The following is a 17,251-nucleotide window of genomic DNA, read 5'->3' as shown; positions in this document are numbered from 1 at the left end:
GGGGGGGGGGGTTTCTTGCTTTCCTTTCTCCCCCTTATACAGCTTCTCTGCTTCCCTTCACCTTGGGGGACTCCTTTCCCTTTCTTCCCACTTGTACTGCCTCCTTCCAGCCTTTTGGGGGGGGGACTCTTTTCTTTGCCTCCTCCCCCTTCTACTGCACCACCAGCTTGCGGGGATCCCCTTTCCCTTCTCCTCTCCCTTCAGCCCTTCCCCTCTCCTTCCCTTCCCTTCTCCCCACTTGCAACCCCAAAATGTCTGGCTCCAAACAGCCCCCCCAGCCTTGCCCCGGTGCAATGCTGCCGCAGCAATCCTAGCTGGCGTAGAGGGGGAGCGCTTAGCTGTGCTGCACCATGTCGGTGGCGCCTGGCCTGTGTTTTGGGGTTGGGGCTGGCAAGAGCGCTCCTGCAGCGTGGTCTTGAAAGGAAAAAAAATCTGTTGTGCCCCCCACCCCAGTTCTGCAAAGTGTTTTGAACAGCCCTGGGCACCTGGTCAGTGCAGTCCTGAGCATATAGCTCCTGGAGGTCCCGGCTTGGCCGGGGTTGTGGTCAGCCCTGGGTTACAGAGTGACCCCAGCATCGCTTTGGTGCGTCTGTGCGGTGCTGGCTCGTGGCGCAGAGGGATGCGCTGTGCAGAGGCGAGCCTGGGTCGCAGTCCTGTCCAGTGGTGCCCGGCTGGACTGTGCGGGCCCCAGCGCAGAGAGCTCAGGCCAGACCCGTTTCAAATGGCCTGGATGGGGGAACCGGGTGACAAGTCCGATCTCCCTCGAGTTGCTGACCGCAGTCCACCTCTGCTCCTAGGGAAATGCTTTCTCCCACGGGCAGACTTCACTGTGGCCATTATAACGATCGCCGTGAGCCCAAGTGTGATGGAGGCGCTTGTTGTTTGAGTCGGGTGCCAAACGAGCCTGATTTCTCCCCCAAAAGTCCTGAGCTTCCCTGTTCCCACCGACCTCGAACGGATTGACGGGTGTGCCAAGAGATGTCAGTGCACTGAGGACCTGCCCGTGGTGCTGAGGTCCTGCCTCTGCCTCGAACAGCATTGCTCACTGTCTAGTTAAAGGTGCATTGGGGTGGGGGTGGGGTCTCTGGTTTTGCATTCAGCTTAAACGAACACCCAGGTTTGCAAAGCAGAGTCCCTTCTGCCACTGAAGGCTGCTTGCCCTTCAGCTCTCACCTTGTTTTGGGTTTGGGCTCTGAATTTGGGTGAATTCTCTCGCTCCTCTGCTCCATGTCCCTTTGTGCCGAAGTTGCTGATGCCAGCGATCGCAGCCGTGCTGTTTAAATGCAGTCATCTCGCAGGTGGGTCGTTCCTGGCCCCTTTGCGTGCTCGGAAAGATCCGTTGGATGACGACACACGTCCGGTTGTGACGTATGGAGTCGCTTGTACATCATCGGGTGCATGGGATGTGTGTGGCACTGTATGTAGGGGAAGGTGATGGCTATTGTGTGTTGGTGCTTTTTTCCCCCCCTCTAATTGTCCAAGAAATGAGATGCCAGGATATCGCTGTCTTAGATGCGTGTCAGGTCCCCTTACGATGGAGGGACTGTTGTATTTCACATTATCTGAGCAGTCAAGTCTAAGCACAAATTCATTTGAAATAGAGTGCATTTTCTTTCTAGAATTTCTTTTATATACTGTGACACTACACTGCCATCTAGTAGAAAAATGGTCCGCATCATTATCTTCCCGTATCCAAGATGAAGCTCTTCATAAGACTCTTAGCTGTTATGATTCTTGTTCTTTGTTTTCCCCCCTGCTTTTACATGTTGTTCAGGCTCGTTTTTGTGGCATTTCGTTTGCAGCCATCGAGAATTAATTCCTTCCCCTTGGAATCCATTAGCTGCAGAGCTCCAGGATCCCCGAACCCTTTGAGCTGTCTGTTGGTGGGATTTATTTTACCTGTTCGGTAAATTTGTTGCTTATCGGGAGGAGAAAGAGAAAGGCACAAAGTGCTTTTCAGTTCATTGCATGCCCGTGCCATCTAGTTGGCTTTTTGTTCTCGCTTTTCGTCTACACAGCCTGCAACATTTTAATTGATAGGGATACCTTGCCTTTTACTTACCCCCGGAGTGCACTCATTTAGAGCTTGGGGTTGTGTCCTGCTCCCCTGCGGAGCTGGGGCCTAGTTACAAAATAATGATCTGGATTCCTGCCTTGTAGCGTGCAGTATTGGGTGGATTCTCACACAAGGTAGGAGTTTGCTCGGGCTCAGACCTAGGCGGTTATTTTTCCAGGTGGCATCCTGCCTTCTCCGTCGGACGGATGGGCCTGTCAGCGAGCGTGTTCAACGGGGTCGTCCAAAACAAAACAGTGCATTCTCCGTCCAGCCCAACTGTACCGTGCATCAGCTGTCATTTCCAGGCCTAAGGGCACGTGATCGCAGGGAAGCTGGGGGCAGGGGTGCAAAGCTCCCCAAAGCGTGCTGCTCTCTCGACGGTGGCTGCTCGATGCTTCGTTTTTACTAGTGTCGTTACACAATTACAGCAGTAATTCTCCCTCCGTCCTATACAGGTCACTTATAATTGTGTAAACAGCCAGCTCTTATGCGGAGGGTACCTGCAAAATAATAAAAATGTGCATGAACGGTGCTTCCCGCTCCTCCTGTTATCTTGTACCGATTGCTTCTGCACGTTCAGGTTGGCAGCGATCGCCTAACGAGCGGTTCGATGCCACCAGCCGCGATTCCTGGCTCTGTTGCGATGTGCGGCTCTGCACCTTTGCCGCATGGATATTGGCTCCCACTAGAGCAGCGTCATTAATAAACAGCCCTGTATTTTGTGCTGGCAGTAACTAAAAGGTTAAGCATCTTGGGGTAGACCTGTGTGTGAGACGGGAGTCGGAGGGCTGAGGCTCGGGTTCCATGGTGACGGACCATTGTCAAGAAAAACCCAGGCCAGGGATGCACGCGTGACCTTCACGGCACCTGGTCTGGATCGGCCGAGCTGTCTGGCTGTCCTCATCTTTGCTGTAAATGCCTGGCAAGGGCTGAGATGCTGGCTATCGTTTCACTGGACGGTCTAGCCTGCATCGGTATCCGGTTACTCCAGAGAGGAGCTGCTGCAAGCGTGCTGGCTCTCGAGATGAGATGGCTGTCTCAATCTGTCACACCTTGGAAGCCTCTTCCCTGGCTTGTTTCGGGGCTGAACGTTTGGTCCAGGAAATCCGGAGGGTGCGCCGTGACTCTCGGAGACGCAGCAACAGGGATGTGATCCGGGTAGATCGGCTCCAAGAGGTCTGATTTAGTTCCTGAAAAAATTCCCAGGCTGTGCTCTCTTTGATTAGACCAACTAAATAGTTGAGAGGGGAACAACAGGCTTGAAAAAAATCCCCCTTAAAGAGGACTGGGAGTCCTGGGCAGGCCTGTTGGGAATGGCTGAGCAGTGAAGGAAAGCAAAGAGAGAGTGTTGTTGCTTGTGTGGATTGCCCTGGAAACTGTCTCGTGAATCGTGGGACTCCTAGGTGAAGAGCAGAAAGCTGTGGCATCCTGATTGCAGCTGGAAGAGGGGGGAGGGAAGCATGTGGGGTGTCCACTGAGCTTTGCGTCGCCCCAAAAATGCAGTGAGATGGAGCTGGAAGGTCCCAGGCAGGAGGGCCGTGACATGCCGAGGCTGCCTGGGGCTGCAGGGCTCCCTTGGGGGCTGTGGCTGCCACCTTGTTGGGGCTGTTTCTCTGGCTTGCCCTTTGGGCCTGCCCCTGTGCTTTCTCGCTTTCCCTCTTCTCTGCATGGTCCCCATCTCTCCCCTGCAGCTCCTTGTATTTCATCCCTGTCCTGATGCTGCAGTGATGGGCAGAGGTGTGGCTGGCTCTTCCTCCCTGCATCGCTCCAGCCCCCAAGTGCAGGGCAACCGCGGTGCTGCCAGAGCACCTCGAAATCATTGGGATCCTGCTGTGAATTTTTAAGTGCTGTGAAGGAGCAGGTAATTGAGGTTGCTGGTCGAGCAGAGGGTAGTCAAACAGCCTGGCATCTGCAGCGAGAGGGAGAAATGCTCCTTTTCCTAGTCGTGAGTGACTGGCTTGAGTCACCTGATTGATTGTGGGAGCCTGGGAGCCTTTGGCACAGCGAACTGAAGCGGCATCCAAAATAACTGTGCGTGCGAGTGTCACGGAGCTGAGGTTCTTCTCAGCTAATTATTATGGAAAGTATCTACCTAACTTGTCTATAGTAATAAATCCAAGAGCAGAGTTGTTAAAAAACAGAGTACTTGGGTTTAGGCTGAAGATCGTATCAAGGCATTTGGGCAGAGACAGGAACTCCTGATAGGAGAAAACGGTGTGGTGGTTTGGCTTTATCTCCTGCTAGAGCCATGGTTAAGGCAGGCTGATGCGCATTTTCCTGGTGCCTCACCATGGAGGTACTAGATTTAATGCTCATTAATGCACATATAGATGCACCTAGTAAGTCCCAGCCTGGGACACAATAAGCAAGGCCTTGTCTTGCAATAGTTGTTGTTCCCCCATACTTGAAATGAGGGTAGAGGACTGCCCAGGTGGAGCTCATTGCAGAGGTGAAGTCCGCTTGTGTCTGGTGCATGGTGTGTCACTTTGGACATGGGTAGTGTTGTAAAGGCATTGGAAAGCCAGCTGCTTTAGCTCCCCAAGCCCATGATGGTAAAGAAGAGAAGCTAGTCCTCTCTTTAAGAATAAGCTTGTCATCTTCTGTTTGAAACCAGGAATTCCTGTCTTGGAAGCAATTTTGCAATGCCTCTCTTGGGCTGGGAGCAGATGTTCCCGTCGTTACCAGGGGCCGGATGGCAGAAAGACACAGAAATCAGTTTGCTACCGTCGTGACAAGATACGAGCCATCAAAAACACATGGGCATTTAGTTTTGGTTGCTTTTATGACCCGCTGAACTCCATCCCTTTGGGGACACGTCCCGTTTCTGCATAGGAAATCTCATTGGAGGTTATTTCACGTTAGCTGTGCTTCTGTTCCAGATGTCTTTATTTTGCCCATATGCTACTTGGGCAGAGGTTTTTCAGTCTGTATTGGGGTTGCTGTGTGGCGATGGCAAAAACTGTTACCACCTGTGCTGCTGGCAAAGTCCCTGGAAGGAAAGAGGGCTGCAGGAACAAAGGTTGCTGTCAGACGCTCCCTTTGCCAGGAGGGCCTGGGTGTGCTCCCGCGTTTCCAGCGCGCCTGCTTCTGGGCCCTGTGCGGCTTGGAGCCTGTTGCATCGGAGAAAAGTTTGCGTTAGCTTTGCACAGAGAGATTAGTGTTCCTCATAGAGGTCAAAACCCTCTGGAGAGAGCTGCAAAATAGCTGCCTCGAGGGGTTATCAGAAGCTGCTTCCTCTCAGCAAGTCATGCCGATCTCAGTATTTCTCTAGGCTCGTTGGCCTACAGCTTCGCCTGGGTTTGTAGGGCTGTGTGCGTGGTTGGAAGCATGCACAGCATCGCCCCTTGCTGCGGGAAGCTGGAGAAGGGCAGTGGAGACGAGACCCTGCCACCTCCTCCCCCCCAAACTGTTGCAGGGTCGAGGGGATAAAAAGGGGTAGGACCTGCAATAGTGGGGTGCAGAATTTCTTTTTGAACCCCGGATGAGATTACTCTCTTTTCTCTGTAACTATGGTGATCGGTGATTGTAGTACACGATAAACGGAGAAAGCGGTAGGGACGGAGACGGGGGAAGGGGGACGTGCATGAAAATAGGGAAAGGCTCAAAGGTAATAGTAGCTCGGGGCTGGCCCCGCTGGAAGGCTATTAGGAGAGGAAGTGAGCAGCATGTTCCCTGCCCGCGACTAGGGAGGGAGGATTTTTAAGCCAGTCGATGTGATGACCTCCTGCGACGTGGCACATAGCCAAGGCCACCAAGCATGACATAGCTGTCCTTGAAACGAGCACTTTGGGAAGCTCTTTGCAAAAACGACTTTGTATTAATTAAATGCTAACCCCCCCCCCAACACTGAAAACCCACGGGCGTGCTTTCCTGTATCCACAGGCTCTCTGAACGACCCGTGGCTTTTGGGTTGGTGGGGGGGGCTGCAGGGGTAATGAATGGATGCTACCTATTGAACCGTCAAGGCCACTTCTTGCAATGTTTGGCTTTTCCTGAGGGTCTCCCACCCTGCGGCTGGCCGGGCCTGGCCCAGTTGGGTCCAAGAGGCCACAGACCAACTTGGCATGGCACAACCGGTTCTCCAAGGGCTGAGCTATTTTCCTAAGTACGCATTGTTCCTTACCTTAATCTCCTACGAAGCCCTTAGACTTGACCTCCCAGGTCTTGATTATAAGTTCAAAATTCATTGCTGTGATTAGTATATTCAGACGTGAAGCTTCCCCACCATTTTTGGTGACAGACCACTGTTGGATTTTGCAAATAAAATGATACACATTTTTAAAAGACATCTTAAAAGGACAGTAAAATAAATAGTCTTCCATATTGGGTCTCTTCACTTTTCCTCCTCTTCACTCGGGTGGACTGAATTTAGTTATCTGAAGGAATAAATGACCTGCTGCCTTTATCTTTTGGGTTCTGGGAGCTGTTTCTGTCTGGATAGAGGTAAGTATCCTGCCTCAAGAGGGGGGCTGAGCTAGATGACTTTGTGAGGTCCCTTTTAGCTTTACTTTCCAACGCTCCTATGAACTCATTATAAATTGGGAAATACGCTGCTGATGGTTGCGGTGGGGCAGGTTCGAGGCTTCACATATTTATTCCACTTCTTATCCTGTTTGTTTCTGCCAGATCTTGAAAAAGTGGAGGGGGTCGGGCACAGCTCGATGGTGCCATAGCTCTAATGCTTGAGTTGTATTTCTATGTTAGACACTTTTCTCCCCCCCTCCAGTTTTATAAATATTGAAATGCAGTTATAAATAATTGCTTCAGTGGTATTAAAATACGTGCAGGCTCTGCGTGAGACTGGTATTTATAATTCGGTGATGTGGGCTGTCAGGTGTCAGACGAGCTGGGGCATCGGTAATAGATTTGTTATGATAAGAGATGGGCAGCTTGAAGTTGCCCAACTCGGGTGCCGCTATGGAGGTATGTTAACAGAGATTAATTTGTCCCTCATTTATTTAATCTGAATTGTCAAGAATCGTGTTCGCCACTGATGTAAATGTTGGCAAAAAGGACTTATTAGTAGATTTGATTGCTTTTTAAATTTGACTAGCAGAGATGCGCCGGTGTGCCTAAGAGAATTGGGCTGTTTCTTGTGAACAGTTCAGTGCCTCATGAATCACTTCAATGTACTTTTCTGAAGGAAAGCAGAGCAATTTAAATGTGCAGTGCATTGATTTACATCAAATGGATTAGGCCTCTGTGTGCAATCCCTTGCATTAATTTACTTTCTCCACAACTGTAATAATAAAGACAGCACTTCAGTACGGTATCGGCTTAAATGAGCTCGTGTAGATCCCTAGGAAGGGGAATAACAGCTTACTGCAAGGAAGACTGGGGAATGGGTCGATTGGAAATGGCTTGGGTTTACAGACCGGGAGCAAGCCAGGTGAAAAGGTTGCAGCGGCTGGTCCCGGGGCTGCTCCTTGGAGGTCCGCATGGCTGAAATCTCCATCCTTGGAGGTGCTGAAGACCCGGCTAGGCAAAACCTTGGCTGGGATAATCTAGTTGGAGATGGTTTGAGCAGGTGGTTGGACTAGATGTGACCTCCTACCATCCTTTCCAACCCTCGTTTTCTATGATTCTGTGAAAGTTTTGGGACCGGACAAGTCCCGCAACCGCCCAGTAAATGACTTCCATCCGCTGCAGTTAAGCACAGGCTCGTCTTGCAGCTCATATTGTGTTTCTTCTGGTATCCTGGAACTTGTCTGTGCTAACGCTGAACAAAATGAGATTTGTTAAAGGAAAAGAAGTCGGAATCTCTCAGCCTGGCATTTTACAGCACGATAGAAATAGATTGTTATAATTTGGTGTAACTTCTTTAAAGTTATTGGTGTTTCTGCAGTCTTTCGTGAAATGACTGACGGTACAGAAATCTGGAACTGAAGTTTGCTCGAGGACATTTCTTTTTCACGGCTGCAGGAACTTTTATTTCTGCAATGTCTGATCTCTCGTGCAATTTGTTGCACCCAACTGCTGGAATTCCTTCTGACACAGGCTGGAGGAATGCAAAAATCTGTATAATATTAAACCACTTAACAACAAAGATGTCATCTCTGCTTTGCTTTAGACCCATAGAGATTACTGTTCCTAAGTAGCCCTTGCAGCTATTTTGCCCTTGTTTGGAATTATCCACGCATACTTTTTTTTTAGTACTTGAAAGCATAAAAAGCAAGATGATCTTCTCAAACTGCCAATCCTTATGGCTGCATGATGATCAGTGCAGCTGTGAGACTCCCTCTGATTTACAGGAGAGAAAACAACTGCAACCTCCTGGACTCCTACCTTGTGTCATCATGGCCCTTGTTCTCCCGTGCTTGCTCAGCGGGTGGGGTGAATATCCGTAGGGGTCACTTCTGAAGGTGGACTGCAAGATTTGGCTCTGTATTTGCATGCCATGACTGTGAGTGGCATGCTGTAAGGGAGGGAGCTTATTTCTCTGCAAGGTGGGATTTAGGGGCATGGCAAGACCTAGCAGAAACGAGTAGGTGGGGTGGGCACCACTGAAAAGATGGATGGTTTGCCTGCTTTGCTGGTCTCCAGATCGTGGAGAAAGCAGCTCTGGGAGCTAGGCGCTAGGCAGCAAGCTCTGATGATTTTTGTGATTGATTTGCTGATGCTGGCAATTGTACAGTACGTTCTGAGGCTAATAGGGTAGCACCAAATTATTCAGGCATTATTGAAATGAATCATGTTTGTGATGAGTAATATGTAGCAGGCTTTGGTATTTATGAATAATTAACTCAGTAAAGTTTTTCTTAAAAAGACATGAAGAAATGATTTGATTTAATTTCCACTAAGAACACTCTGTAAAATTAATGAAAGATAATTGCACTTGCTACCATGCGACTAAACAGCTAAGGCAATACATTTTTTTTATTTTTATTTTTTTTGTATTTAAATTTCTGTTGCTGGAATAAACATCAAATACACAATCCCTTTAGCCTGGCTTGTATTGGGTTGGACTGATGTTTAACATCTCTTTATTTATTTGATTTTCTGTTTGTTTGTTGCTTATTGGAGTAAACTGAAGATCGACTGGCAAACATTCGCTCCAAATGGTGCTGGGCGTCCCTGTCTCGGTGTGGGCAGTACAGATGCATGCACCGCGAGGCAGTGATGCCCAAGTTAATGACAATTAGCAAGGGACCAGCTTTCTTTTAATAGAGCTCCTCATGTAACTCCAGTTCATGCTTTTCAAGAGAAGAATCTTTTTGAAGTATTGCACGTATACCGTTTTGAGTGAAATACCCATTTATTTCAAAGTGCCTTGGAAAATCATTAGCAAAACGCTGATAGACCTGAATGTCAGAAGACCCATTAGGATGAGGCTCAAATTATGCTACTTGGTTTCCAGCAGCTCATCCACCTCTGGAGGAGGTGTACTTTTGATGTGCTAGAGCTAAATATATGCAGCCAAGAGAGAGGATCTTTGCAGCTTTTGAGTCCCCCATAGAAATGCTAGGCAGGAGATGTCTTTTGCAAGAGCCTTGCAGCAGGCCCTGTTAATTTCCCCTAATCAAAAGGATTAGTGGGTTTTGATGTCCTTAGAGGTCCAAGTATCCTGAAGAGCAATTCCTCCTTTCTAGGTGATGGGAGGATTAAAATATTGTCAGGCTCCCCGTTACGGCAGTGGGAGTCATCCTCCCTTCAAGGCACAGCTGGGCAGAGAGTTGCTCGCTGACGGAGGTTGGAGGCGAGATGCTGTCACATTGCTTATCTTCTCCAGACTGGGTCTTGAGGTTGGTAAGTTAAAACAAAGCAACATCCATTTGTTGCTCAAAGCCAAAGAACTGTTTGTTAAGCTGCAGAACGGTGTGGGAAAGAGTCATTTTGGGGGTAACTTTCTCCACAGGAAACTAAACCTCACTTTCCTAAGCTGAAGCCAGAGTGTGAGGTAAGCAATGCTATTCCCAGAAGTAATCCTGGGCCTGTGGGATTTATGTAGTGCAGACAAAAGTTGTTTAAAACACTGGTAGGAAATACTTTCAACCCCTTTCCTCTCGGCAGTAGAGCACTGAAAAAGCAGTTAACTAGACTGGGACACAATGGGCACATCTACACGTGCACTTTAATGCACATTAAAGTATCACTAAAAACCACTAATGTGCATTAAAATAGCTTAATACTCATTAAACTTCACTAAAAAACAATGCTGTTTTGTTAATGCGCATTAAAGTGCATGCGTAGATGTGCCTGCTGTGTCCCAGCCTATTTTCATGCGCATTAAAACATCACTAAAAAGCTGTGCTATTTAGTTAATGCACATTAAAATAGGCTAATGTGCCTATTTTTAAGCACATAAGCCAATGCGCCAATTTTTAAGCATTGCTTAAAAATCATGGGCATCTCTGCATGTGCTCTGGGAGTGGAGGGGTGCCTTAATTAGAGCAGCTCTGAGAACCGCTCTAATTAAAGCACCCAGACTGTCGTATGTATCAGCATCCCCTTGCTGAAAAATGGTGGTGGGGGTGCTTTAAACTAAAGCTTGTCAAATAAGCTTTAGTTAAAGTGCCCGTCACCATTTTTCAGTGCAGGGGATGCTGTTACACATGATGGTGGAGTTTGCTGGAGCACAGTTATTACCATGCTCCAGCAGATTTAGTTCGTTGAGTCCACTCCGATGCTCTGTAATTACATTGTATTAGAGCAGCCTCACTGCATGTATCTAGGCACCCCATGCTCTTTAGATAATGCGCATGAAGGCAGGTTAATGTGCATTTTCCTAGTACCTCACAATGGAGATACTAGATTTAATGCACACTAACTAAAGCACATTAATGCACATGTAGACATGCCCAGTTGGTAGGTCCCAGCCTGGGACACAATAAGCAAGGCCTGATCTTGCAATAGTCATTGTTCCCCATTGACTTTAAATAAGGGTAGAAAACTGCCCAGGTGGAGCTCATTGCAGAGGTGAAGTCTGCTTGTGTCTGGTGCACAGTGTCATGGGGCAAGGGAATGGTTTCACAACGCGGCCTGTAAAAGCTGTGCACTGTCCTGCTGCAGGGATGGTCAGCCAGCCTCACGTTAGCACTGGAGACCAGGAGGAGAGGACTGGCAAGTATATGGGACCTCCAGCAGGACATATCTGTCTGGCAAGAGTTGAGTTGCAAAAAAATAAACAGGCAAAGTGATGAAAGGGTTCGCGTCGCACATGCTTTGAGCTGTAACCCACTAAAATAAGTCGCTGTTCACACAGGAAGCTTTCCACATTGATGTGGTCTCTGTGACTTCATGCCCTCCCTTTCTCTTGTGGTTCTCAAGTTGCAGGCTGTGGTCCAGGCTTTCGCTTTGTTTGACTGTCTGCAGAAATCTAAACAGGAGCAGCCTTTGATCATGGTTGCCAGTAAAAGGCAGTGTGCCTGCTTTTCAGCGCAGGATCCTTCCAAAGCAGATGGGACGGGCGTTTCTACAGGCTGCTGGAGAAGTTGTGTAAATCACTCCAAGATGGGGCTAAAAGACTGTTCTGGTCAGGCCGTGGCAAGGGCACAGCTGTTCTTGGCTGCATGGCTTATGGTGCCCTTTGACCTAGGGAGTGCGGGCTAGCAGGTAGAGCACTGGACTGGTAGTTGGGAAGCCTGGGTGCTAGTCGGAGTCGCTCCATCTCCTGACCTGTGCTTTATCCATTTAGCTTCAAGCAGCACCTGCACACACGTCTGGTGCACAGTGCAAGGAGGTTCTGGTCTTGGCGGGGCCTTGTGCTTCTGCCGCGAGCTACCTGGTAAGTCTTGGCTGCCATATTGGAAGGCCTGTGATTGTGCGCTAGTGGCTCTAAGTAGAAGGCAAACCTCTCTTCAAGGGTTTGACTTGAGTAAAGGGAATCAAAATATGCATTGCTTTTTGCACGTGGGGCTTTATCTCCTGTATCCTCTCTGCCCCCTTTATAAGGGCAGGTCCTGCTGAGTGGATTTAGCATGGGAGGGTCAAAAGACCTGGCAGAGAGTTGGCACAAAAGACCTCCCGAGGCATTCGAGAAGCCCACAGAACATCCATTGCAGATCGTGCTGCTCGTGAACTCACGCTCATGCACGAACATCCATTGTAGATCGTGCTCATGGACACCCATTGTAGATTGTGCTGCTCGTGAACTCATGTATGAACATTTGTTGTAGACCATGCTCATGATGTTCATTGACACCCATTGTAGATCGTGCTGCTCATGAACTCATGTATGAACATTCATTGTAGATCGTGCTCGTGATGCTCATGGACATCCATTGTAGATCGTGCTGCTCATGAACTCATGTTCATGCATGAACGTCCATTGTAGATCGTGCTTGTAATGCTCATGGACATCCATTGTAGATCGTGCTTGGGATGCCGCAGGCTGAGCTTGTGCATCATTTGGTGATGAAAAAATGAATCTAGAACTTGGGGTTTAAAAACGATGCTGGTCCTGGAACGGATAAGGTAGGCCCTCCCAATGATCCATCACCTTCTGCCTGGGTTTGAGGCCCTTCCCCAAGTACAGCAGTAGACTCCTGTAGCACGTGAAAGCAGGAGAGGAGAAATCTTGTTATATGTTGGACTACGAGTGGCCGTTCCAGCCGTCCCCAATGGGTTGTTTTGCTTACACAACATTTTTAACATCCTCATCTCCCATTGGGTTTGGCTGTGCTAGCCAGAGTTTTGAACTGGATTATTCGTGCTTGGAGGATTACGTACTGGTAACTCCCAGCCAACTGGAGTTAGATTTACAGGGTAGCACGGAGGTTCAGCAAGTATGTAATACCTGCTGGATTTAAGAGATTGTAGCTTGCTGCTGGTGATGTAGGTCAGCTGAAGAACAGGGCTTTTGCTACTGATGAATTTTAACTGGGGAATAGTTTTGCAACGAGTCTTGTCATCAGCTAGGTTTTGTTTTTTTGGTTTTTTAAGCCTTTCAATCCACTGCTGTGTCCAAGGAGAAATTGCATTCTTGCAAAAATCCAGGCACCAGCAAATGTTTCAAGGAGACCCATGAACATGGCCTTGTGATTGGATTTTTTGTGCTGTTTTGTTGAATGCCAGGACCAGACGTGCATGAGTAACTTCCTGGCTACAAGCTGGAAAAATGTATTGTGCCTGTGGTTTGGCTGCAGGTATTGCCTTTTGAGATCTGCACTCAATTGTATCCATTTGAACAGATTATGTGTTTGAAGACTGAAGTGGCACCTAGACTGTTACTAGTTAGGTGGTCATTATGCAGGTGTTCAAGTCCCCTTGGGATAGCCATGCTGTGATTGGGATCGTGCAGTGTATATGGGCCTGGTTGCAGGGTAACGGAAGAGACTGAGTGGCAAGTTTGTCCCAGCAAACCCGTACTTATTGCTTAGGCGTTTCTCAGCTGTGGAGCCTGCAGCACTGGGGCATGGATGGATTTTGAGAACCACTGGGTTTAGAGCATGTGGCTGGTGCTTGAGGGAAGCAGAACAAGCAAAGAGGGAGGTTTTCTGAAGAGGAATGGAAGAACTGCTTAAAATGCATGCGGTATTACAACATCCCAATCACAAGGAGCTGTTGACTTGCACAAAAGCCATTGTTTGCCCTGTTCTGGATTGAAGTTATCATGGGGCTCAGTTCTGTGCCCAGCATAGGCCCCTTTCAATCCATGGCGTGGCTGGGGTGCAACAATGAAAGGCTTGATTTGGGGTATTACCTCCAAGACGTGTGGGTACGTCAAGTTTTTTCCTTCTGTTGCAATCATGAGGTCCAGCTAAACCTATGTGAAAGGCTCCTAATGTGCCAATTCAACACTCGAACAGGGGAAAGCCTTAATTCCTTTGAAATCAAGGCAGGTTTGTATTTAAATTGGGGCTGACTTTGCTGGAAAGGCACTTCTGAATCCCCAGCTAGCTTCCTTTATATGCTGCTTCTCTGACGGAAGATCCCCATCTCTTGGTCATCTTTGTTGGACAGAAACTGCAGGTTTTAGTGCTGTTGACATCTGCCTGACTCTTGACCTGAGCAACAATTGGAATATCCTTCTTTGGCGGGTCTGTGAGGCCTGCAAACTGCACTTGGGAAGGGTGGGTGCTAGGGGCCCGCTTCAGCAACTCACAAGTGCACGCGTTAAGTGCTGGGCTGAATTGAGCTCCAGAAGTGGTCAGAGGCTGAGCACTTTTTGGGACCAGGGGGATGTGGACAGCCTTGCAAGCTGGGGTATTACAAACCTGCTTCTCATCTCCATGGGGGTTTTCAAGGGGGGACCAGACCCCCCTTGAAAGAACATTACCCACTGTTGGTCTTCATTGCATTACTCTGGGCTGTTATTGCACATAGGGAATCATCTCTTAAAAGCACGTGGTGGTTTGGCTTCATGGTGGATGTTAGATCAATCGATCTAACGTCTGGATCCTAACCTAGCATAAATAGGTGCAACTCCAAAGCTGTTGGGCTGCTGTAGTTGAGGACTGGGCACAGTTTTTCTTCCAGTGGATATCTGTCGTGCCCTGGGCTGGGGGAGAGCTCTCTCAGGGAGGCCGTGTAGTGCTAATGCTCTTTTCCCCCCGCCCCCACCGTGAAGTAGAGAATTAGGGTACGGATTGGCTGTATTGTTGAGGAGTCTTCTTACGACAAGCGGCGGATTAATACTGCAACTTGCGTCTTGAGGGATTTTTCTTGATGGCAAAATTTTCACTGTGCAGCAGCTGGAGAACTCTTTTAAGCCTTGAATATGGTGGTGCTGGGTGCATCTACACATGGGCTTTAATGCACATTGGCCTATTTTAATGTGCATTAAAGCATCACAAAAAATGTGCTCTTTAGCCAATGCGCATTAAAATAGAATAATGCGCATCTTTCTAGTACCTCCCAATGGAGGTACTAGATTTAGTGCGCATTACCTAAAGCACATTGATGAACATGTAGACATACCCACTGAGAGGTCGGGTTAAATGTCTGTGTGGGAACCGGGTCCGATAGAACCAGTTTTAAAGAATTTATCGGCAGATCTTCTCGTTGCATTTCCTAACTTTCCTTGGTGTTTGGATTCCCTCATGGCACGTCGCTCAACGTTTCTTCTTCCTCTTTGCTGCTCACATGGAGTTTGATGGTCTCATTTGGTCACCGGGACTCGCTGTCCCCGCTGTTGTCCTGGCCTGCTGGCTATCACGACTCCTCCCAACAGACTTTGCAGGAAGGAGGAAAAGGTTTCCCTAGCAGGGGCTGGGTGGCTGTTTGAAGTCTTTAAATCTCACCTGGATGCTGTTCTGAAGAGAAGGCCGAAGCTCGAGCTGTTGACGCAGGGCTCGTGGGGGCAGGTTGGTGGCTTTGGTATGCAGGAGGTCAGGCGACATTGCTGTTGTGGTGCAGAGGCATAGCTCTGACTTCCCTGGGATGGCAAAGTTGGCTTGTTCAAGGCAAGGGACTCTGAACTGGACCTGAAATGCAGGCCCTTGCACTGGAGCAGAGCAAGGGTTTCCTTTTCCAGCAGGCTGATTACGGGAGACGTGCCTCCCTGCCGCTTCCCGAGTGGAGATACAGGGCTTCTCTACCGCTGGGGATAATCAGTGCACGTGCGCTACAGTGGCAACGAGGTGTAGGTAGTGATTTGGGCTAGTGGTGGAGGTTTTTTTCCCAAAACTGGGATGGTGGGACTGCAGCATGTCAACAGCAGCCCCCATCCCAGCCTGCACGGAGGTGGCTGTGCCCTCGTCCGAGCGCAGGGTTGCTGTAGTTGGCCTGTGCCGTAACACGCGCGGTGAATGGTGTGGTGGATGGTTCCTGCTGCCTGTTGCTTAAAGGAGAACCCCAGATCAGACTGACTTGTCCCCCGACCCAGAGGCAGGGCTTTCTGTGTGACTCAGGCTCGTCCGGGGGTGTGGGTCCATCAGATTTTTTTTCCCACCTCTTTTGGTGAGCTGCATGGTGCTCCCGGGACAAGAGCCGTGTGCCTGCCACGTCCTTACCCTGGATGAGCTGCTTTCCAGCCTGGCCCCTCTCCTCCTTTCCCATCCTGTAAGCTCTCAGGCAGAAAAGAATAGGGAAGGGCTAGATGTCCATTTGAACAAGCTCAGTCTGAGGTCCTCTCCTCTGCTAAATGTTGGGCTCTGTTTAAAAAGCCGGTTGGCCAAGCTGAATGTGTGCTTGTATCCTCCACTCCCTTGGCTGGCACTGTGGGGGTCCAGCCGGGGGTTTCCGTGCGTCAAATGCAACAGCTTGAGCCAGAGAGTAAGGTTTGCTAGCTGGGACTGTGACCGACTCCTGTCCTCTGGACATCAGGTGCTGGGAGCTGTGCCGTCACGTGTACCCATTGATGAGCTGCAAGGGATGCTCGCTTGCTTACTTGCTCTCTCCAGCATGAGATCTGAACCGAAGCGCCCGATCTGAACACTGGGAATCTGAATTGTGATCCAAACCCAAACCTGGAGTGGCTGGATTGGTTTTCTAGCACTAGCTGGCGTATCAGACAGCACAGCCAACAGGGGCGCGGGAAGGTTGGGGAATAGTCAGGCTCAGCAGGAGATAACGTTTCTAAGATCCAGGATTATGGGGGGATCTGGTTATTTGCAAAATGGGTAAGCAGATCCGCTCACTGACAAGGGTGGCTCAGGAGCCGCATCGGAGTATCGATGGGCATGCTTTGCTCTTCTAAGCTGCTCGTGCCGTGCTGGAATTAATAGTGACAAAAATTCAAGAATTGCATTTTAGCTGCACATTGGGAAGCTCTCCTGTTTCCCAATTAGGAAGCAAACACCTCCTGTTTGTAACTCCTCCATAGATCTTTTTCTTTTTCTTTCCTTTTAAAAAAACCAAACCCCTGAGGGTATTTTCATGAAAACCGTATTTCTGAATCTAGTTGTCTTTTCATTCCCTCCTAGTCTTCCTCAGCACTTGTGTGAAGTCAGTTTGTCGTCACAGGGAAGTTCGGGGCTTGGTTAGACCCGGTTTAAGTCGCTCTGCTGAGCACTGTGAAATCAGCAGGAGCAAATTGAGAGGGGTCCCGTTTGCGGTGTGTTATGGCTGGGGCTGCCCGTCGGAAGAGCTCATGGTTTGGGCTCTTTGCCTGTAACGCAGGGCAGGGAGTTAAACCTGTTTTGACAGCGCTGTGATGGACGACCCCACGGGTGCAGGCTAACTCGAGACAAATGAGGGCATTTGTACGGGGCCATCAGGTCTATCCAATGTCCAGATTAATTTTGGGGCCACAAATTGCTTGCCCCCACTGCTTTGTGCCTTAAAGATGGGGGGGGGGGGTTTTTTTCCCTCTGG

At 49.1% G+C, this 17,251-nt stretch overlaps 1 protein-coding gene across 1 annotated transcript in view; it reads left to right on the top strand.

Moving 5' to 3' along the window:
- The window catches only part of HS6ST2 (heparan sulfate 6-O-sulfotransferase 2), a gene marked incomplete at its 5' end in the record, with an annotated part of 208,649 nt that overhangs the window by 948 nt on the left and 190,450 nt on the right, over positions 1-17,251 (top strand). The window lies entirely within an intron of this gene.

This window comes from Gavialis gangeticus, unplaced genomic scaffold (assembly GCF_001723915.1).
Source record: "Gavialis gangeticus isolate Ggan-Ray unplaced genomic scaffold, GavGan_comp1, whole genome shotgun sequence".
Taxonomy (NCBI): Eukaryota; Metazoa; Chordata; order Crocodylia; family Gavialidae; genus Gavialis; species Gavialis gangeticus.
Note: the sequence above shows the minus strand (reverse complement) of the source record. Positions and strands in the feature narration are given on the sequence as shown.